Here is a 24,158-nt window from a genome sequence, read left to right on the forward strand (position 1 = left end):
ATATGGCAGCTCACAACTGCCATAACTTCAAGATCTGACACTTTTTTAAAGCTTTTTTTTATATATAATTTTTGGGTGTGAGTGTGTGTGTTTTGGGGGGGTTGTGTTCATGAGTGTGCAGGGAGGCCAGAGGCACTGGAACCCTGAAAGTTGCCTGATGTGGGTGCTGGGAACCAAACTCAGCTTCTCCAGAAGAGCAGCCTGCGCCTCTTACCTGCTGAGATACCTTTGCAGGCCACTTTTATGGATATTTGATGGAAGAAATGAGGAGCCCATTAGGAAACATTCATCTATTTATCTATTTCAAATCTTCAACTATGGTATTTTATATTCTACCAGTATTATATGACTCAAGGGCTATTGTACTTCCCAATATAGAAGCAACAGGGGCAGGGTTGGAAAGGGTTATTTGTTTGATTTGATCCTAAGGGAAGGGGCTTCTGAACTGTTTTTCGAGGAGAGTATTTCTCCAGGAAATACCACAACCTACTCCTGCGTTAAAGGAAAAGCACTAGGCTAAGGTGAAGCTCTGTTTTCACTGGCTGCTCCTGCATCTAAACATCATCTCTCTGCTATCAGCTGCAGCTCTTCTTCACTGTGGACACAGGATCGGACTTAGGATAGGAGATGATGTGATCGAGACTGTTGGAGAGCGCTGCTGCCCAGCTAGGAGAGTGCAGGTGAAGGGGCATGGTCACTCTCTCAGGATTACCAGCAGCCACACTCACTGCTATTTGCCCTCTGGCCTGACATTCCTGTGTCTCCATTTGTTCTTCTATAAACCCAGGAGAAGGTTTATATTTAATGATATATTATTATATAATATTATATATAATATTATATAATATAATATTATATAAATATTATATTTATCATTCAAGGAAGTTCTGCTAGATCTCAAAATGAGTAGCAAAAAACCTCTAGGCTAGTGAGGCCGTGGGACAGCTCTCTGGGATGTCCATTAGAAATAACTTGCATCACCAGATGTGTGGATGCACATCTGTAATCTCAGACACTCAGGTGGCTGAGGCAGGGGGATTCAGAGTTTGGGTCCAGTCTGGGCAGTTTAGCAAGAGCCTGTCTCAAAATAAAATAAAGGAGGAACGCTTGTGTCTGCTGCAGGTATTCCTCCTATAAACCCAGGAGAAGGTATCTCTGTCCTTGTGCATAGCTGGTGTGGTGGTTTGATAGCAACGGCCTAGGCTCAGGCGTTTGCAGACTTGGTCCGTAGGGGGTGGTACTATTAGGAGGTGTGGCTTTGTTGGAGAAACTGTGTCATGAGGGGGTGGGCTTTGAGGTCTCAGAAGCTCAACTCAATTCACTTCCTGTTGCCTGTGGATCCAGATGTAAAACTTTCAGCTCTTTCTCCAGCACCATGTCTGCCTGCACACTGCCATGCTTCCCACCTGGATGATAATGGATTAAACCTCTGCGACTGTAAGCCAACCCCAGTTAAATGTTTTCCTTTCTAAGAGTTGCTGTGGTCGCGGTAACTAAGACAGTTGGCCTGGCCTTTAAGCTCCAATTCAATTTGCAGCCCCTGTTTGGATTTTGCCCCCCTCTGTTCCCTGCATGAACACACTAGAGTGGTCGCATAGCACAATTATAAAAGATTTACACAGTCAGTTTAGAAGTTTGGAAATACATGCAAGTATAGAATTACCTGTAGTCCCACTATCCAGCAACAACTACTGTTAACTTTTCTTTTTCTTCCTCTAATTTTAGTTTCCTTTTTTTCTTGTTGGTGGAGGTCAAACCCAGGGTCCCATGTTTGACAGGCAAGTATACTACCATTGAGTTACAGTCACAGCTCCATCTTCTAGTTTGTTGATTTTTGGAATTTTTTTAAATCTATGTTTCTATGTGCCTACTTTAGAACATTTTATATGAAATGTTTGGTTTTTTTTTTGTTTAAGAAACATTTTATTTGGAGATAGTTCTGGATTTGCATGTAATTCCAAGACACAATACAGAGTGATCTTATAAACTCTTCCCTCAGTTTTCTCCAGTGGCAACATCTTCTGTAATTGTGTAAAATATCCCAACCAAGAATCCATACCAATAGACTCCTGGGACTGTATTCACAGTCTTGCAGATATTCGTGTGTGTATGTGTGTGTGCTTAGTTTTGTAAGAGTTATCTCTTGTCCTGACTGACCACCTCTAACCTAAGTGGTCGCTACACCTAACGGTGACGTTCCACATATCTTTCTTCTGCCGTAGGAAACCATCTCCTTTGTAACATGCTCACCTTCTTCCCTCCAGCCTGGCCTCTCATCACCTCCTGCCAACACTGAGATTTTCTAAGAGCTTGCCTAGTTTTATAACCTGTATCTCCACAGACCATTACCAGTGTCCCAAACATCATTTAGAAGTGATCCACCATATTGATACATCATCATTCCATACTTGTTCAATTGATTAGGTTACTGTTCCTTATAAAACCTACTCTGATGAGAATCTTTACACACATGTCTACACATCTGATTATCTACATTATCTACCTTTGATATAGTCTTGAAATTAGTGTCCAAATGGTGTGGAAAATAACGGTTTATATTGCCAAATTGCCTTCAGAAAGGTTTATCGTTTCAAGTCCCTTCAGTGGAGAAGAATTCACTATCTTCCTTTTGTAATCAAGTTACAAATGTCATCAGAGTGTGTATGTTTTGCTTTCACATATGTCCTTGATTATTAATAAGTAATTACATATGGATTTTAGTGACTTTCTACTTATTTTTATCTAAGTCATATGTTTGCATTTTTTTTCTATGTAGAAAATGGCAGTGCTAATATTTTTCTGACGAAAATGTTACCGATCAACCAGCAAGCCAGCGAAGGGCTTGAAAATCACTTTAAGACAAACTTGTTTGTTCATCTATACACCGCACGATCAGTGCCGTGATTCTGATGGCCCTTCAGAAGGGCAGCCCCACATATAACACGGAGTCTTTTCAAGCACTATTGAGTGTCCTTTCTTTGGGTGGTGTCCTGGTTGTTTTGTGTTGCTGCTGTGACCAAAATACCCAGCAGAAATGACTGAGAGCAGGAGAGAGCCTTTGGGGCTCAGGGTTCCAAAGGGAGGAGAGGACCTGGGGAAGTTGATGTGATAGGAATGTGAGCCAAGTGATATTCACATGCTGGTTGGGGGGTTCTCAATGAGAATGCCTCCTCCCAGGCCTGTGTATTTAAATACTTAATCCCCATGGGGTGGCACAGCTTGAGGAGGTTCAGGAGCTGTGGGCTTGTCTTGGAGGAAGTACATCACTAGAGGCAGGCTTTGAGCATTTAAGGACTCCAGTTATTTCCAATTTGCTCTCCCGCTTTCTCCCCCCTCCTTCCCTTTCTCTCTCTCTCCCTCCCTCTCTCTCTCTCTTTCTTTCTCTCTCTCCCTTCCTCCCTCCCTCCCTCCCTCCCTCCCTCCATCCCTCTCTCTTTCTCTTTCTCTCTCCTTGCTCTCAGCTTCTTGTTCCTGCTGCCTGGCCTGCTGCTTGTGGCCATCACCCCCTCCACTTTGCCACCATGAACTTTTATCCCTCTGGAACCATAAGCCAACATAAACTTTGGTCCTGGTGTTTTAACACAGCAGCAGTAAGTAAGTAATACCGTGGTGGCGCACGACGCAGAGAACACAGGCCAGAAACAAAGGTAGGTATAACTTTCAAAGGCTTACTCCATTGGCAAAGTTCCAACTCCTAATGGCTCCGCAGCTCTTGAAAAAGAGGTTTACAAGCTGGGGACCAAGCGCTCAAAGCATAAGCCTGTGGAGGATGTTTCAGATTCAAACCATAACCGGTAGCGGAGAATACACAAGGGCGGCGTGCTCTATTGCACACTTGCTTCCTGTTAAATCTGCCCTTTGGACTGAAACGGACTCACAGCTGTAGCGAACCAGACCGTGCTGCTGGCAGGAAGCATGGGACTGTGTTCTCATGGGCTGTGCCCATGCAACAGAGAGTGTCTACAGCACAGTGCAGACCAGCCCCTGCCAATCCAGGCTAGAATTTCCTCCTGCTTTCTCCCTCTCTCTTTACTTTTGTGACATGCTAAGATGTCAAGAATCACCCGGTTCATTAGATTTGCTACATTTTCCCAGAAGCCTCTGTTTTGTTCATCTTCTTTTGGGGCACACAGATTTCTGAGGGTATTCAAAGAACAAAATTGGGGTTTGAAGTTCATTCCTAAGATACCCACCGAGCATCACAGCAGCGCCCACGAGACTCTTAAGACAACAACTCCCCTCAGGTGGGTGTTGGCTTCATCATGATCTTACAAAGCTTGCTTTGCTTGGCCGTTAAGCAGTTTGCTCAGCATCAATAGATAGCAAGGCATTCGCACCGAAACTCAGGCCTGGTTCCACTGGTGCCCACGTGCATATTCCAATCGATATCACTCGGCTAACCTAGCTGCCATCCTGTGTTTAGAAAGCTGCAGTTCTAGAGCTCTCATGGATGATCAGAAATCCTGCCCAAAAATCCTTGGCAGCTGCTCCGTGGAGAGGGTGCAAGGGGAACGTTAGATAGAACCTTGAGTCATGAGGCTAAGGAAGTCAACAAGCTGGGAAATGAGAGTACGGTCTTGAATGAGGGCCAGGGCGGCCATCCTCTGAGTGAAACGACACCAGGGGACACTGGACTATTGGCATGGAAAACTAAAGAAGATCAGTGGGGGAAGGAGTTGAGGTGGTTCACTCCCCTCCTCAATGACTAAATTTAGGAACATATGGATGTTGCCTTTATCACAAATTGCGAAAGTCTAGGCCTGATATGGTGGTGCACAGCTTTAACCCTGTCACCTAACATCTACAGAGGCAGCTGGGTTTATGAGTTCAAAGCCAGCCTGATCTACATAGAGAGTTCCAGGTAAGCAGAACTATATAGTGAGGCCTTGGCTTTGAAAAACAATCTATCTATCCATCTATCTATCTATCTATCTATCTATCTATCTATCTATCTATCTATCTATCTATCCATTATAGATTGTATTATATATATAAACTAATATATGTGCACATATATTAGTTTCTAGGGTGATAGGTAAGGAAGACTGGGATGGGGAGGGAGGTTATGACACTTACTTTTGACAATTTGACACCATCCAGAATCACCTGGTATATTAGCTATTTTTCTGTTGCTATGATACAATACCATTACCAAAGGAAGTTATAGAAGTGAGAGTTTATTTGGGCTTACAGTTCCCCAGGGAGAGTCCATAATAGGGGTGGGGCAGGAGGGAGAGGAAGCAAGGCCACAGGCAGCTAGAGCAGAAAACAAAAATCACCTCTTCCACTACAAACATGAAGCTGAGAGCAAACCAGAAGTAGAGTAAGGGCACAAATTCTCCTAGTCCAGCCCCACTGACCAACTTCCTCCAATGAGGCTGCACCACCTCCCCAAACAGAACCAACAATTGGGGGACCAAGAGTTCAACTCCTGTGCTTCTGGGGACATTCTTAATTCTTATTCAAACCACAACTGGGGAAGAGAGTCTCAATGAGGAAGTATATAGATTAGGTTGGTATGTGGGCATGTCTATGGGGAATTGTCTTTATTAGATTAATTAGGATGTGAAGACCTTCCTATCTTTGGGTTTCTATTGCTGTGAAGAGGCACCATAACCACAACAACTATTATAAAGGAAGACATTTAACTATGGTGGCTCGCTTACAGTTCAGAGATTTAGTCCATTATCATCATGGTGGGAAACAGGCATCATGCAGGCAAACATGGTGCTGGAGAAGGAGCTGAGAGTGCTTACATTTTGATTCATAAGCAACAGGAAGTTATCTGTGTAGGATAAGGCTGCTTGTTGGTCTCGGCCACCTGGCTAGCTTAGACCCGAAATAATCACACAGAAACTATATTAATTAAATCACTGCTTGGCCCATTCGCTGTAGCTTCTTATTGGCTAACTCTTACATATTAATTTTACCCATTTCTATTAATCTGTGTATGGCCATGTGGCTGTGGCTTACCGGCTAAGTTCTGGCATCTGTCTCTGGTACTCAGGAGTCAGAGGAGGGTGGATCTCTTAGTTCAAGGCCAACCTGGTCTACAGAGTGAGTTCCAAGACAGCCAGGGCTACTTAAGAGGAACCCTGTCTCAAATGAAAAAACAAAACAAATGAAAGAACTTGGATACTGATGATGAGACAGGGCTCTTCTTTCTGGGCTAGAGAGCAGGTTTTCTAAGATAGTCACAGCTACACATTTTGAATCCTAGCACAGTGGAAGGTACCTTTTCTATCATAAGTCAGAGGCATGTATGGAAGTCTGCTCCAAAATATATGAGCTGCACCCACTCGTATATATTCTCTTCCTTCTCTTCTGAATAGGCAAAAATGCTGGTTTCTTTTTGCTAAATTGATTTCTCAATGTAAATGGAGGCTGTATTTTCATTTTCCGGTCACCTAGACCTGAAAATCACACAAAAACTATATTAATTACAACACTGTTTGGCCAACGGCTTAGGCATATTCCTAGCTAGCTCTTATATCTTAAATTAACCCATTTCTATTAATCTGTGTATCAGCACGAGGCTGTGGCTTACCAGTAAGGTTCTGGCATTTTCCTACTTCTGTAGCTACATGACATCTCTCTGATTCTGCCTTCTTTCCTTCCCTATCTCTGCTTGGATTTCCTGCCTTACTATATTCTGCACTGCCATAAGCCAAAGCAGTTTTTTTTTTTTAATTAACCACTGGTAATAAAACAGATTCACAGTATACACGGGGGAATCCCACATCATCTCAATCCGTTGTTGAATCATGACTAACTGAGCAAAAACTCCCTACTTTGAGTTGCATTATATATTAATAAAAGAGCGTGTTCGTAGCTGTCATCATCTGGGCTCTTTGTAGATTCCATAACATGGAAGTTGTAGATAGAAATTTTCCCAAGAAGGCGTGATTTTGTTGTTTTTATTTTATTTTTTGTTTTGTTTTGTTTGCTCAAGATAGGGTTTTACTGTGTAGCCAGGCTGTCCTGAAACTTGCTTTGTAGACCAGGCTGGCCGCAAACTCATAGAAATCTGTCTGTCTCTGCCTCCTGAGTGCAGGGATTAAAGACATGCACCACCACTGATGGGGTGAGAAGTAATTTTTTAAAAACAGAATGTTTTGCATAGAACTAAAAACAACCAACTAACAAACAAACAAAAGAACATTTGGGACCAGAAAGATGACTGGGCAGGTAAGAGCTCATATTGTCCTTGCATAGGACCCAAGTTTGGTTTCCAGTTCCTATACCAGGGAGCTCATAAACACCTATACTCCAGCTCCAGTGGAGTCAATGCCTTCTTCTGGCCTTTGTAGGCACTGGGCTCATATGTACAAACCTGTACACAGACTCACACACAAATACCTAATTAAAAATAATAAAATAATTGACATTTTAATTCTGGCTATGAAAAGATGCTAATCCATTTGAAATTGTCCAGAACATAGTTCTGTAAGGTTAGAGCTGCTCCATTCCTATATAGCATATATGTGGAAGTTTCTAGAAGACCACTGCTTGAGCTTAGTCTTGTTTTTGCTTAAGATAGGGCATCATCCCTCGCCAACTTCCCAGGACCCCTTGGCTGTACACACAAAGAGAACCCGGCCTTTCTTGTTTGGGCTTTTGCTCCTTCCTATGTGATTGAATTTACAGAGGAACTGTTTGCCTTTGGCTGCACATCCTGAATCATAATCAGGATGCTGCTGGCACAAAACCTGCTCCCACCCTGGCCTGAAATAACTGAATAGGGAAGTAGAAGTCCTCCCCTTTCCAACCTGAAAGCAAGAGGCTCATAATTTGTTGCGTTCTGGCAATACATCAAAAGTCAATTCGTCCACTTACAGTAAAACCAGGGAGGGAAGGACAATGAGTATGGAGGGAGAGAGGTAAAGGCACCTCATCAAAAGGGACAAATTGTTCAGCTGACACCCAGAACTGTGCCATTTATGTTTGTTAGCCAGAGTCCAGCGGCCTTGGGGGAATGCCTCCCTTTCTGTGGGGCATGGAAAAGGTGCCCAGTTTCCTGCTTGGCTCTTCCAGGTCTGCAGTTTGACAAATACACTTTGACTTCAGGGTGTAAGTGGACTATCCTAGTTTTCTGTGGTTGCTGCAAAGTCCTTCTTGCCTCCTTCCCTCCTTTCTATCTATCTATCTATCTATCTATCTATCTATCTATCTATCTATCATCTATCTGTCTATCTATCTATCTATCTGTCTATCATCTATCTATCTATCTATTATCTATCTATCTATCTATCTATCTATCTATCTATCTATCTATCTATCATCCATCCAGCTATTTATCATCTATCTATCTATTATCTATCTATCTATCTATCTATCTATCTATCTATCTATCTATCTATCTATCTATCTATTATCTATCTATCTATCCATCCAGCTATCTATCATCTATCTATCTATCTATCTATCATCTATCTATCTATCTATCTATCTATCTATCTATCTATCTACCTACCTACCTATCATCTACTTCTTAACTGCTCTGAAAGCTAGAAATCTGCTTCTGGTGGCTCCAGGTGATCTTTGTTTTTATTATGATGGTTGCCACTCTAGGATCAGCCAGTGTCTTCTCAGACACTGAGAAGCTTCTCCTTTAGGATCTTCTCTTCTGTATCTCATGTCTTGACAGATGCTTGTCACTGGATTCAATGCCTCCTGGTCATCCAATACAATTTTTGCTGAAAAGGCTTCATTTAATTTCTTCTCTGAAGACCACTCCTACCCCTAAAAGGTTACTTAATATGTGTTGAGCAATAAGTCTTGGACAGATATTCCCAGGGACCAATATCCATCCAATCACAGGGGGATACAAGGTAGAAAAGGATGAGACTTATTCTCTCAAGGGGCTCAGTCTAGTGAGAGAGACAAACGGTTAAGTAATAATGTCAAGGCAACACCCAGAACTGAAGAGCTACCTCAGTGGTCAAGGGTGCTCATTGCAGAGGATCTGAGCGTGGGTCCCAGCACCCATGTCTGGAATCTCACAACTGCCTGTAACTCCAGCTCCAGGAAGATCTGATGTCCCTGGTTTCCATAGATATCTGCACTTATGTATACATACAATCTCGCCTCTATGAGTACATATCATTTAAAATAATAAAAATTGTGCTGGTTTGAGTGATAATAGCGCCCACAGGCTCTTACGTTGGAATACCTGGTTCCCAGTTGGTTGGAACTATTTGGGAAGGATTAGGTGAGCTGGTCTTATTGGAGGAGGGTTGTCACTGGAGACAAGCTTGAGGTTTCGAGAGACTCAGTGCCATGGCCAGTATGCTCTTTGTTTTCTGCTTGTGAATCGGGGTGTGAGCTCTCAGCTACTGCTCCAGCGCTGTGTTTGCCAGCTGCCATGTTCCCCACTATGGTGGTCATGGACTCTCACCCTCTGAAACTGTCAGCCCCAATAAACTATTTCTGTTACCTTGGTCAGGACGTCATATCACATCAATTGAAAAGTTACTAAGACAAGACAAATATTTAAAAAATATATATTTTAAAAGAAAAGAATGTCTACAGACAGAGTTATGCTCAGAGGGCTGAGAGCATCATCAACAACTTTGTGTTGGGAGTTGATATGGAGACTGTGGCGGGGCAGATATAGGGTGTGTGCTTTTTCACCTTTAAAAACTATAACTTCCTGGAACCCAAGTTCAGTCTGAATAGGGATGACGGATCCTGACCCAACCAGAGCTATGGTGGAGTTCAGTCAACCCTGTTGGTCATCTTGAAGCTTTGGAGACTTGGTGCAAGGAAGGATAGCTACTGCCATAAATGGTTGTGATTTAGAATGCCATGACCTAGGTCATTGGCTTCCTCTGCTGTAGAGACTGAAAAAAAGGAACATTTGCGTGGCCCTTAACACATGTCTAGTGACATGTGTCTGCCATTCTTCCCAGGTCAGAGTAGGAATAACACTGCAAGGACATGCAGGCCAGAGCAGCTGCCTATCAAGGTCTCCCAGCAAGGAAACCTCTTTGGCTTTGGAGCAATGTTGTCTGATCTTTAGTGTGCTGGAGAAGGCAACCAGTGCCCCGGTATCCCATGGAGAGATAAAAGTTTTTGAGAGCATCATTTGCAGTTCATCATATTCTCTTAGGACTTGGCTTTCTTTGCAATGTTTGTTGTGCCACAAGAATCTCAGCCATGGATATAATGGAATTATTGTTGATACTTCTGAATATCATTGGCTTGTTGGTTGAAAGAAACCTTTTTATTTTTAGAAGCACATACTAAAATATTTATAGGTGATTTTACTAATGTCTACAATATTTAAATATTTCATCAAATGTATAATAGATAAACCTAAAACAAAATAAAGAGAATTGCGGGTTGGGTACGGTGGTGTACACTTTTAATCCTAGCACTCAAGAGATTAAGGAGGAAGGATTTCAAGTTTAAACGTAACTTGGGCTACATAGCAAAAACCCTGTCTCAAATCATAGAAACAGCAATAAATGGACAAAAAGGGCAAACAGGTAAAACAGTACTCCGTCCAGGTGAGATTTGGCAAGTGTCTGACTGCCTGCTATTCTGTGTTTTCAGTTTCTCTCTGCGACTGACATGCTTCATAACAAAACTTGGAAAGGAGGTAAAGGGGGAAAATGCATGGAGTAGAGTTGAGTTATCTATGTTTCTTGGGATTCAGGAGTGGGGGAAAGAGTAGGCTTTGGGGACCAGGAGCACTGAGGTTTATTTCTTAAGTTTGTGTGTGTGTGTGTGTGTGTGTGTGTGTGTTTCATTCCTTTTGCGGGTGAGGGGGCTATTATTCTTTTAACTTTCCTTTGATTCTCAAAGGTGTCAGTTAGCTCCCTTCCTCAAGGCTACACACCAGTGCCTAAAAGGAGAGAGACATTCTCATGCATCATATCATTTGCAAACACATACAAGCAGGAAAGCACTTCTTGTTGGTGCATCACAAATACTTTGTAACAAAACTTAGGCTTTATCTGTTTATTAGTTTCTTGATTTTTCTTAATTAGTACTTTTATTATTTTAGTTCAGGTGAAATTTTTAGACTTTTAGCTAGGTTTCAGGTATTGTCAACATTAACAAATTTTCTAATTTTAAATTAAAATAATATACTTCTAGATTATAAAATTTACATGGACTCATCATATGCTGTTTTTAACATGTAAAAATGTATGAGAGATGGCTCAGTGGCTAAGAGTGCTTCCTGCTCTTTCAGAGGGAGGACCCAAAACAGAATTAGGTTTCCTGTACCCAATTCATAGCAGCTCCCAACTATCTGTAACTCCAGCTCTACAAGAGGGACTTGACCCTCTCTTCTGGCTTTTTGAGGCATACATAACACACATACACACACACACACACACACACACAAATTAATTAATTAATTAAAATAAATCATTAAATAAAATGTATGAAGAAGGAAGGAAGCCACCATTAACCCATGCTCCAGTCACTATTAATTAAGCTGTCCCCTGGTGTAGGAGGGTCTTCTTTCTATGTGTTGCTTTTATTGGTTGAATAAAGAAAACTGCCTTGGCCTTTTGAGAGGGCAGCCCTTAGGTGGGCGGAGTAGACAGAACAGAATGCTGGGAGGAAGAAGGCAGTGTGGCAGACGCCATGGTTCTCCTCTCTGAGATGGATGCTGGTTAGACTCATGCTGGTAAGCCACAGTCAAGTGGCGATACACATTAATGGAGATGGGTTAAACAAATATGTAAGAGTTAGCCAATAAGAGGTTAAAACTAATGGGCCAGGCAGTGTTTAAATGAATACAGTTTCTGTGTAATTATTTTGGGGCTAAGCTAGCCGGACAGCGGGACACAGCCCGCCAGTCCTTAATACAACAATCCCCCATACCTCCATGTTCCACATCGCCAGTTAATTGTGGATGAAAATGTGCTTTCTTAAGATCTGTCTACACTAAACATGTCCACATCCTTTTTTTCTTTTCATGAATCCCTAAACTGATGCTGAATGCATCGAATGGGGGAAACGCGAGTCAAATAATCCCAAATTAACTCCAATAGAGTATTCTAAGGTTTTTCTTTATTAAAAGGGAAAACTCACGGAACAGGAATGGGGGTCCAATATCAAGGTGTGGAGCATGGAAAGAGAGGGGCAAGCAAGGATCAGTGGCTTTTTGGTACCCCAAAGTCATGCCTCAGACTGGTCCAGCCTCTCAAAGACTGAAGGAGGTTCCCCGTCACTGAACAATTCAATGTAGCAATTGTTTATAAGACATTTCCTTGTGTCAGAGATTTAAAGACAACTTAAAGCAATGTGTGACAAGGCTGGAGAAATGGCTCAGTGGTTAAAAGCTCCTTGCTGTTCTTACAGCGAGGACCCAGGTTCAAATCCCCAGTACTGTCATTCCAGCTCTAACTGCTCTTATGGCCTCTATGGACACCTGTGCCATGTGCACATTGAAAGCCAAGTTTAAAAAGAATGGCAAGTGAAGATGTGCCAAGACTATATACAAACTTCACCTAGTATTTTGGTGCCTAAGTGGCGGAGGATCTTACATCCATTTTTCTTCATTTCATATAATATATATTCTGATGTATTTCTTATTTTTACCCCCAAGACAAGGTTTCTCTGTGTAGCTTTGACTGTCCTGGAACTCTGGAGACCAGACTGACCTTGAGATCTGCCTACTTTGCCTCCTGAGTGCTGGGATTAAAGGTATGCATCACTGCCAAGCTTTAAAAAACTTTTTTTAAAGACACATTTTATCATTTTAAAGTATGTGTGTGTGTGTGTGTGTGTGTGTGTGCGCACTCACACTTGTATAGGAACCTAGAGAGATCTGAGGTGTAGGATCCCATGGAACTGGAGTTACCAGCATCTTTGAGTTGCCCCATACACATATTGAGAACATAATTTGAGTCTTCTTAACTGCTGATTTGTGTTCCCAGCCCCTGATAAACACCTTTATCTTGATACTTATACAACTATATGACACACATTTCAATAAGACTAATATACAAATTTATGTTATGTAAAAAAATTCACATTTAAAGTTTTTAATGGTTTTCTCACTTGTCTAAAAACATTTAAATTGATTTCTTTCATCTTTATACTATATATAGTTTTTCTATTTTTCTTTTCTTTCTTTCTTTTTTCTTCTTTCTTTTCTTTTGAGACAAGTTTTCTCTGTGTAACAGCTGTGGCTGTTCTAGAACTCTCTGTAGACCAGGCTGGCCTTGAACTCACAGAGATCTGCCCGTCTCTGCTTCCCAAATGCTAGGATTAAAAGCACATGCCATCACCACCCAGCTAAGTATAGTTCTTCTAAATCAATGTTTTATGTTTTAGTGAAGAGGGGGGACATTTTTCTCCTGGAATCTCTTTTCTCTGCATGCTTAGTAGACTGAATTAAATTTTTCAAGCTCATTGCCTATGTATTTGCCTTCACAGTGTTGTTGTGTCAAAGCCAAACCAAACAAAAAACAAACAAACAAAAATTTTAGTTTCTGGCTGGGCAGTGGTGGTGCATGCCTTTAATCCCAGCACACGGGAGGCAGAGGCAAGTGAGCCCAGGCTGGTCTACAGAGTGAGTTCCAGGACTGACTCCACAGCTACTGGAAAATGCTGTCTCAAAACAAAACAACAATAAAAACAAAACAAAAACCTTTAGTTTTTCTTAAAGATCATAAATTAGCTTTGTTGCTGTTGTTGTTTATCTGAGAGTGGGTTTCTCTGTATAATCCTGGTTGTCCAAAACTTGTTTTGTGGACCAGGCTGGCCTCAAACTCACAGGGATCCACCTGCTTCTGCCTCCCAAGTTCTGGAATTAAAAGCATTTGCCACTACTGCCCAGCCTTTTTAGCCTTGCTGTCAGCAACAAGGTAAGAAATTTTTTATTGTGCCAAACCAAACCAAAAACACAAAACAAACAAGCAAACAAACAAACCCTAGCTTATTCTTGTAACAAATCCATGGCTTATTCTTATAACTGTGTAACAAATCTTATTCTGTCCTGCCAGCCAGCTCCCAGATAATGACAATGGAGACTTCCTATTACTTATGGAAACTTGGCCATTAGCTTAGGCTTATCCCACTAGCTCTTACAACTTAAATCAACCTATTTATTTTAGTCTATGTTCTATATAATAATCTATGTTCTATCACAGGGCATTACCTCTCTTCCATCTTGCACCTCCTGCTTCCTCTCTGTGGAAAGGAAGGTTACTCTCTGCCTTTCTTCTTCCCAGAGTCCTCTCTCTGTCTCCTGAAGTCCTGCCTAACCTCTTCCTGCATAGCTATTGGCCATCTAGGTCTTTATTAAGCCCATCAGAAGGCGCCTTGGCAAAGACACATCCTCACAGCGTACAGAAAGATTCTTCCCCAACATGACTGATGTGTGATGGGAGCAGAACAGTGCAAAGCGAAGGTGCTATGGCTGCCTGCAGAAGCCAGGGGTTTGCCAGGCCATCAGGGGAGCAGAGGAGCCCCCAGAGGGAAAACAAAGATAGCTAGGGACAGCATAGTGTTTGTTTTCCTCTGGCTTTCAGCACTTGGTAAAGACCTAATCACATTTTTGGCTTCAACCAGAGTAATTTGTTTACTTACATTAACATGTGTAAAGCCCCAAGGAAGTGCCTTGCACTTGAGGAGCACAAAACACCTCCTAGGTGAGTGAGCGCCTAGGAAGCATTTGCATCATTCTACACAGTCAATAAGATCTTGGTGGTCTGGATCCAAGCACACCTGCTCAGGGCCTTGAGTTTGCTTCTAATTAGTACTCAGACCTTAGCAAACTTGCTAATGACTCTGAAGCTGTTTTCTTATTTATAAAACAGAACCGTAAGAGTTTCCATTTTGCTGAGAAATGGAAAGAGTTACATAGGCATATCTCCACAGTGGTGTCTAGTATCCACCAAGGACTTGCTTCACTCAGAGCACTGCTTTCAGGGTCACCTCTACTCGTTAGTTTCTTGTCACTGGGCACAGCGGTTTTGGTCCAAGGTTGGCTGGTCTGCCTGCTTTGGGCCTGAGGTGAAGCAGGATGCTATAGAGGCCAGTGCAATGCATCATGAAAGCCGGGAAATCAGGAGACAAGCTATATCCTTCAAAGCCACATCTTCGGTGACCCTCTTCTCCAAATAATCTTCATTCTCTACGGTTCTTTTGATTCCTGTAGTCTGATCAAATTTTGAATCTATCCATGGATTAATCCTAAAAACTCTCATGATCTACTAACTCCCACAAGCTCTGTATCTGAACTGCTTCACTTGCTCTGGATTCCTGCCCTGAGTGCCCACCGTACCTCCCTGGATGATGGACTGTGAGCTGTAAGCTGAAATAAACCCCCACCTCCCTGAACTGCTCTTTGGTCATGATGTTTACCATAGCAACAAGGGAGCAGACTAGGGCCACATTCAACCCCTAGTCCCTGTAAGCTCATGGCTGTCTCATCATGCAAAATACACTCAACCCAACTACAAAACTCTCCACAGCCTTTAACAGCTTCAACACCACAAAAAGTACAAAATCTCTCCTGACACTCAGGACAAACTAGTAGCTATGTACCTCTTTTTTGTTTTGTTTTTAAATGTTATGTACAATATGCAAGAGCACAGAGTAAATCTTCCCATCCAAAAGGGAGAACTAGGAAAACAGTGAGGGAAGACCAAACCTAAGCAAGTCTGAAGCCAAGTAGGGAAGGTACTATCCCTGCAGATCCATCTCCAGCATCTGGGACTCCTGATGGTGCTATCTGGGCTTCAACAACCTTAGGTAATTCTGACTCTCAGCTCTGCTCCTGTAACGCTTCTTGTTGTTGTTGTTTAATGCTGGCATGTTCCCTGTCAGACGCGTAGAGCAGTCGCTAGTCCGACAAGGACAGCTGTGGGTCCCTGCAAGATCTCCAAGGTGGCGGGCTGGTCCCGCCATGTGGCCGGGTGAGTCAGGCGGGCGAGTACAGCGGATGGCGTTGTAAATAAACATAAGACTATACATAAAACTAAATATTTATTACTTAAAGAAGAGGCAGAGAGACAAAGAGACAGAGATAGAGAGACATAAAGACATAAAAACATAGAGACAGAGAAGACACGTGTGCACACGCCTAGAGACGGGGACAGAAGAGAAAAGAGTTAAGATGGCGACCAGGAGGTCAGAAGTGGCTGGGAGTGGGCGTGGCTTGCCCTTAAAGGGACCAGAACAAAAGAGTAACACTTATGGTGTTTTCCTTGGGTTGGTTTTCAAGCAGGCAAGCATAGGCAATAGTTTAATGTGGGTTTCATTTGGCTTTCATGCAAAGCTTGATTCCTTTATCTGAATGTGCTATGTGCACACCCCTCTACAAATATTGCCTCCAACAACCTCCTCAGAACCGCTTGAGACACACCCTCACATCAGGCTATAGGTACTCCCAACTCTGAGCAAGAGTGTGAGTTTCTCCTCCAATGGTTATAATCAGATTTGTACCGTTTCTATACTAGTGTATTCCCAACATACCTGGGTATTAAGGCTAGGAGGGTTGATCTTGCCTGAAGTGGTACTGGGTGCATACACAGTAGGGCAAATCTTTGTATCCTCTTGTAATCTTTTAGGGGATAATACTCTATTTACTATACATTATTGCAAATGCATATGATTTAAGTCAGATGCATTATGGGAGGAGCGTTCAAAGTAGAAGAAAGTATTACGTAACCTAATTTATTAATCAAAATATAAAATCTACCCAACAACCACTTAGTAGCCAGCTCCTTCTCTTGAACCCCATAAAAGGAAACTCCAAACAATAATTGGGGCCCTTGAGTTCTGTCCCCTATCTGGCCGCTGTCCATCTTGTCAGTGTGTCCTTTGTTAATCTATACTATCCTTTTGATCCAATAAGTTTATATTGCATCTTTTTCAAGTATTTGCTAGCCTTTCTTGTCAATCCTGTTGTGGGATAATCTTTTTGTACACTGTGAAGATGTGTTTTTGCCAAGACGTCTTCTGATTGGTTTAATAAAGAGCTGAATAGCCAATGGCTAAGCAGGAGAGGATAGGTGGGACTTCTGTGGAGAGAGAAGAAGAAGAGATAAATACAGGTGCATGGAGACACCCGCAATATGTGAACCAAGTCACACATACAGAAAGGAGAAGAGGTTAAACAAAAAAAGAAGAAGAAGAAGCCACATGGCATGTAGATTAATAGAAGCAGGTTAATTTAAGTTGTTTAAGAGCTGTTTGGGGACAATCCTAAGCTAAAGGCTAAGCTTTCATAAATAATAAGAAGTCTTCATGCTGTTATTTGGGGACTGTCAACCCGAAGATGTTCTGAAAAGAAAGCTTGCTACACAATTCTCTGAATAAGAAGTCAAGAGTCTGTAAACACTCAACTCAGATCTTGATCATGGGTGACTGTCCCATGTTTCTAGATATTACATTATATGATATAATAATATGATTATTTTGTCTCTACTGTAACTTAACTTCATGTACTCAGGAGATTTGGCCCTGCTACAGGCTGCCTGGCTTCGGCAGCTTCCTGGAACTTTGATGTGTACTTCTTTGGCCACCTCATCCTTGCATTTTTGTATTTATGGCAATCATTCGTTATGTGAATGATACTAAGTGCTTGCTGCCAGCTCCAGAAATCGTCTGACCCTTGGATCACCGCTGCAGCAGCCTCCATGTGTCCTCCCGCTGAACATGGAAAACACTTTCCTAGGTGACTCTGGTGGAGCGTGATGTCCTTGGTGCTCTCGCTCCATCTCTGTTTCCGATTGAGTTTGCGTTAGCACACATCGCTGTGGATGGGGCTTGCCCTCGAGGCCCCTTCCCAGCCTTTCCTGTTTTCTCCACACTGAGTCCCGGGTTTCTCTTTAATAGAACTAAGTAGAGATTCTCCTCTTCAAGCCTGCATTGTCTGCACCTTCTGGTGAGTTGACTCGGTGCTTTAAGGTACTTATCGCTAACCCTGAAAACCTGAATTTGGGCCCCAGAAGCTACATGATAGAACAGAGCTGGTTTCTACAAGTTACCCTCTGAGTCCACACCACACACACACACACACACACACACACACACACACACACACACACACGTTCACACTCCTTACTTCACCAACCGCACGTTTCTCATCATCTTTGAATTCTCACTGTAAATCTCATTAAAGGCAATGTGCAGTAACAGTGCCGTAGTTGAATGTTATGCTACCTTGAAATTTCCCGTCAAACAATGTAGTTCTTTCCTCTTTTGGGATACAGGCCAGCTATAGCCATATCATTTGCCAAATGTAAAATGAATGACCTCTAGTCCAATTCCCAATGGAATCCTTATTCCTCTGTGAAACCTTGGGAGCCAATCCTCTACTGCTTGCATTTCTCGTGGCTTTCTGATGTTCTACACTCTGCTAGAATGATCCATTAATTTCTGCCTGCAGCATTCTTGATCTTTGCTAGTTCGTGGTTTTAACTCGTTCATGTTCCTCCTGCAAGCCAGTTCTAATAACTCAAGAACCACATTAAGCTGTCATGGCAAATACCCCCATTCTCTGATACCCCAATTTCTGAATCAGGAAATTCTCTGATTTCCTCTATTAGTTATTTTCATATGGCTGTGACAAAAAAAGAAAAAGAGGAACAGAACAATAAGAAGTGATGGAAGGAAGGGAAGTTTTCCTTTGGCTCACGGTTTGAGGGCACCTTCCATCTGATACGGGAACTTGAAAGACTGCATGCTCTGGTCTCAGTGGACCAGGAGACAGAAAGGGAAATGCCAGCACTTACTGGCCTTCTCCTTTTCCTCTTTTTGTTCAGCCCAAGACCCAGGCCAATGGGGACAGTGCTGCCCACATTAAGGGCAGATCTTTTTTCTTCCATTAATCCTCTCCGGATACTCTTATAAGCATACTTGAAGATATGCCTCACTCACGCCCTTAATCCAATCAATTTGTCGGTGAAGTCCATCACACTATCAATTCCTTAACAATGCCATCTTATTTAATTATCATAGCTCTGTGAGTTAGGTACTAGCATCCCCGTTTCAAAGATGAGAAAGCTGAGGCACAGGGGGCAGGGAAGCCAAGCCAATCCCCCATTGCAGAGTCTCCGCCTCGAGCTGCCGTTAGAAGGCTCCAGGCTTCACACAGGCATGTGCTCAGTACCTGGGTTCAGAGTGGAGCAGACCGCTGCCGAGTTGCTGGCTGATTGCACCTGGTGCCGTCAATACAAGGAGGGACGGTCACTGCTTGTCTTATTCTGAAATGATGTAGGGAATATCCCTGACCTGGCACTCCCATATTCTGTACATAAGATCCCACTGAGTTAGTGGGTGGGAATAAAAAGGAAATATAGAAAGGGAAGAGAAAAAGAAAGGGAGCAGGACAGCTCAAATACAGCGATGCAGAGTGATGTGCCTAAGGCCAGGCAGGATTTGAACCAAGGACGTTCAATCTGACAGCCTTTATGTCTATCTCACTTTGCACACTGTCTTGCCCCTGACAAGCTATTCATTGGATGTTTACATAGCTAAGTAGGCCCTGCCTGGTAAACAGGACTGTCTCCCCAGGTTGGAGGAGCACTATTCCTCTTCCTCTTCCTCTTCCTCTTCCTCTTCCTCTTCCTCTTCCTCTTCCTCTTCCTCTTCCTATTATGTATTCCTATTCCTATTCTGGATGAGAAGACATGCCTGTTTTGAAAAAAGGATGCATCTACAAGCCTGGAGTTTAACTCTTTTAAATAATGCTTGGTGTGGCGACGATCTCTGCAATTCCCTGCTCCAATCAGCTGCTGAGACTGGGCTGCAGCCAGAGGGATGACTCTTCTCCCGCATGCAAGAGGGTGAACCATGAGGGTGTTACCAGGAACGGAGACCTGGTCGGGCTTGCAGCCCTGGCACCCCGCCGAGTCACACCCAAGTGGTGTGTGCTTGCCAGCTTCTGGGCTAAGCTATTGCCCTGAGAGTCTGGGCAGGGCAAGCAACTCTGTGCTTGCTGATTTCTTTTGTCTCCTGGGCAACAGCCTGGAGCAGGCTGTGGTCACCCGTGGGAATGCTCCTCCTGAGTCAGCAGGACCTGGACTGTCCCAGGGTGTGACTGTCTGTTCTTTGGGGCCTCTTTATCTTGCAGGATGTTACTGCGCCATCATGGGTTCACAGATAAAGCTGCAGGACAAGGGCTGTTTGGAGAGCCCTGCTCAGGGGTCCCTTCTTCGGCTGTTGAGGTACGCACAAATCATTTGAGGCTGGAGGATTTTCTAATTGCAAGTGTGCTAGTGTAAGAGCATCAGACAGCAACTGGAGGCTCTAGTTCTAGGTCAGCCCCTTTTCTGAATAGCTATAGAAATTGGAATAATTGGCATTCTCTTCTCTGAGCCTCAGTTTCCCCATCTAGACAATTAAATAATGCAGGGTCTGTTTATGGCAATGGATTAGGTCGAGATCGAAATGAGATTCTGAGTGCCAGTGTTTGATGCTACACCGATGCTAGGAGCCAGTTTCTCATGCAGCTCCATCCTTCTGCTTTTCCGAGAACTTGGCCCACGGCTGGATTCTGGGATGCCAGAGGGATCCTTGAGAGTAGGGAAATGTTAGGGAGCAGGCTCTGGAAGCCAACACACTGTAATGGGGAGCCTGCCCCTAGGATCTCATTCTCTTAACTGGAAGGCAGAGTTTCTTCCTCGGTCAGCTTTCCATCAAGTCTTCACGAAGCCTCCTGCTTTAGGGATGAGGAGCACCCTCGGCATACAGCTTTCCAATCAGAGAATGCAGAGCTGTATGTACATACTGAGAACCAAAGGTGATGGAAAAGGCCCCGAGGAAGTTGTATCTCAGTCCAGTCTGAATCAGAACACAGAGGGAGAGAGGGAGAACAAAGTGAGGTTCTGGCCAGAGATGGTGGCTGCTGGGGCTTGGTACCCTCCCTGCCCGCTGTGCATTTGTAATAGGAGCAGCGCAATGTTTTCAGTTGGCAGTGGGGACAAGGAGACAGGGGTATCAGAGGTCACTTTCCATGTGTCCAAGGCACTGCAGCCTGTGCGCATGGACACCCAGCTTCTGCTGCATCGTGAACTTGTAGGGCTGGCATGAGCAGTACTGGCTCCAGCACTCATGAACGGCATTCTGACCAGAGATATCTACAGGATCTTAGTCAGGAACACAGATCACAGAAGGTCAGGGCATCAGGCACATTTAGTTTGGAACATTAGACTCCTCTTCGTATACCCAAGGACTCATCAATTCTGTTAGGCTTCCATTGCCTTCCCATTTTCGCTTCTTCCTCTCTCTAGGGAAAGGGTTTGGCTGGATGTAGGAGAGCTGTGTCAAGATCTCTGAAGTGATGGGGAAGGAGTTGGCTCACCACTTGACAGGGGCGGCAGGGAGGCTATCCTGAGATCTATGGGGTGAGCCTAGATCTCCAGGTCCTGGGGGACTTAATTTCACAGAGTTAACATCTATTCCCTCCTTATATTCTCTTGACAGGTTACCAGGGGTTCCTCAACGAGGGACGAAAACATCTCTGGGGACGGCCCTGCTGGCTCCAGCCCCACAGCAGTGTGCCTGGGGGGAATGCCAGTTCCTCCTCTCTCTGGTTTTGCTGGAGGGGGAGAACGGTTCACAAGCATCATTCTGATGAGCTCCCCCTAATTCCCTCTTTTTTTTCCCCCCATGTTTTCTATTCTTATTTTATTTTTAACTTCTTGTTCTTGGCACAAGAGTGTGTGTTGATTTGCTCACAACAATCACCTTTTGCCTCGAGAGTCATACAGAATGTTTTAGGTGTATTCTTTAGAAATCTTGGGCCATATTCTGTTTTGGAGGGGCTGGAAACTAACCAGAGGATCACCAGAGCACAGGCTCACTTACTCAGCCTTCTGTCTGGACGATGCTCTGTCTCCTGCCACCCGATTTTACGCTCAAACCCTGTGACACATAAGCACTTCCATGGACTTGGTCCTCCCTGGACAAGGACTCCATGGTTTCTTGCAGTTCTGTGCTCTATCATGGAGCTTCCGGGCCTCTCTTTACCTCCCAAAATGCTACTTCTCCTTGGTTCCTCTCCCTTACTTCAACCCTCACCTCTTTCCTCTGTTTCCCCTTTAAAAATCTGTAGTCCCTGAGCTGCATGGAGCTGGCTGTCACTTGCTTCCTGAAGAGACAGGTAGTCCAAAAGTATTAGTCGTACATATTTAGGTCTTTGGGGAGAGGAGATGGCAAGATAGTAAACTCCGGCCGTCTTTTTATTCTTCCATGATTGTAAAGTCTAGTCCATTTCTGTATTCTGACTGTTTTGATCATGACTCTTCAGGCTTCCCCGATGAAGACATTGTCTTGGTGCCACTTCTTTTGAAGTGTCTGAGGCCTCAAGAAAGCGAATCATGAATGTGATCTGATAGAACTCTGTGTTAATGCATGACTCCGCAACAACTACGCAGTAGCTATGTGACAGACAGTGGTATAGGCATTGGGGACAAACAGATTGACAGGACAAATTCCTGCCTTCAGGCTTTCTGAGTCTCCTTATGGGTGAAGACATCTCATGGCACCACCAGTGTTAAGGAAGATGACATAGGCACCCATCAGAGGCTTGAGTTGGGTTTGGGTGGAGATGGAATAGACAGGTGGCCTCTGGGATGGGTAGAACCATTTGAGATATTTAAAGGAAGACAGGATGGTGTGGATCAAAGGAAGGGTTTAGAACAATGGTTCTCAACATGTGGGTCGCAACCCCTCTACCTCCAAAAATATTTACATTGCTATTCATAACAGTAGCAAAATTAATGATGAAGTAGCAAGGAAAACAATTTTATGGCCAGGCATGCTGGAACACACCTTTCACCCCAGCAATGGGGAGGCAGAGGCAAGTGGATCTCTGAGTTTGAGACCAGCCTGGTCTTCAGAGAAAGTTCCAGGACAGCCAGGGCTACACAGAGGAATCCTGTCTGGAAAAGCAAACAAAAACCAATAGCAAAATATTTTTATGTTTGGGGGGGTCACCACAATATGAGGACCTATATTAAAGGGTCCCAGCATTAGGAAGGCTGAGACCCACTGATCTAGAAGCACAAGGGAGCCTGAGAGTATTGGCATGCTTAGGCGCCGAGGACCAGTTGGTGCAAACAGACACAGGGGAAGGGAAGGGTCATTGTAACTCTTGCATAAGGGGTCAGGGGAGTCTGGAAGTCACAGGATGGGAATGACTGAGCCCTCAACCATGACTTTCTGCAGGACATCCCCAATCACAAATGGATTCCTCTCCACACTGGGGGATGCCCTGAAAGACTGAACATGCCTGTGCTTTAGAAAATCCTTCAGGCTGCAAAGCAGAAGACAGATGCCAACCCTGGGAGGCCAGTGACCGGGACGTTACTGGGAGGATTTCATGAGCAGCAGGTTAGGACTCCAGCTTGTCCCAGGCTCACTGAGGACATGTCTGTACCACACACCTAGTGGCATGTGCTTTTACCCTAGAGTCTTGTAGCCTCTGATTTGACCCATGGTTTCTGTGGTTACCCACCACACCCTCTGGCTGTTAATCTCAGCTGTTGTATTTGAGGAGACCTAGAAGCACCTGGCAGAAGGGCTTCTGGGCATGCCTGTTGGGGGTTATCTTGATTAGGTTCGCTGAGTAAGACTTGCCCACTATGAACAGTGCCATTCCTTAGGCTGGGATCTCTGACAGTATAGAAAAGAGGAAGTAAGCTGAAGACAAGTGTTCATCACTCTCTGCTTCCTGACTGTGGACACAATGCAAGCAGCTGCCTCAAACTCCTGCAGCCCATGACTTCTCTACCATGGTGGACTGAACCCTGGAACTGTAAGCCGAAACAAGCCCTTGTTGCAAGGAGTCTCTTCTTCATCCCGGCCACCCAGAACTGAAATAATCACACAGAAACTGTATTAATTAAATCACTGCTTGGCCCATTCGCTCTAGCTTCTTATTTGCTAACTCTTACATCTTAATTTAACCCATTTCTATTAATCTGTATATTGTCATATGACAGTGGCTTACCGACAAAGTTTTGGCAAGTCTGACTCTGGCGGAGGCTCCATGGTGTCTCTCTCCACCTTCCTTCTCCCAGCATTCCATCCAGTCCCCCCCCCCGCCTCCACCTACCTAAGTTCTGCCCTATTAACAGGCCAAGGCAGTTTCTGTATGCATTAACCAATAAAAGCAACACATAGACAGAAGGACCTCCCACACCAAGCCCTTTCTCCCTTAAGTCGCTTCTGCCAGG

At 43.8% G+C, this 24,158-nt stretch overlaps 1 long non-coding RNA gene across 1 annotated transcript; it reads left to right on the forward strand.

Moving 5' to 3' along the window:
- Nucleotides 1-3,721: 3,721 nt before the first annotated feature.
- On the forward strand, nt 3,722-23,847 carry LOC125412972 (uncharacterized). The gene is made up of 5 exons (XR_015000558.2): nt 3,722-4,244; nt 10,558-10,603; nt 12,569-12,666; nt 20,051-20,144; nt 21,403-23,847. It is a non-coding gene; the product is annotated as an uncharacterized LOC125412972 (long non-coding RNA).
- The last annotated feature ends 311 nt before the right edge of the window (nt 23,848-24,158 follow it).

The sequence above is a fragment of the Myodes glareolus genome, chromosome 2 (genome assembly GCF_982192425.1).
Source record: "Myodes glareolus chromosome 2, mMyoGla1.1, whole genome shotgun sequence".
Classification (NCBI taxonomy): domain Eukaryota; kingdom Metazoa; phylum Chordata; class Mammalia; order Rodentia; family Cricetidae; genus Myodes; species Myodes glareolus.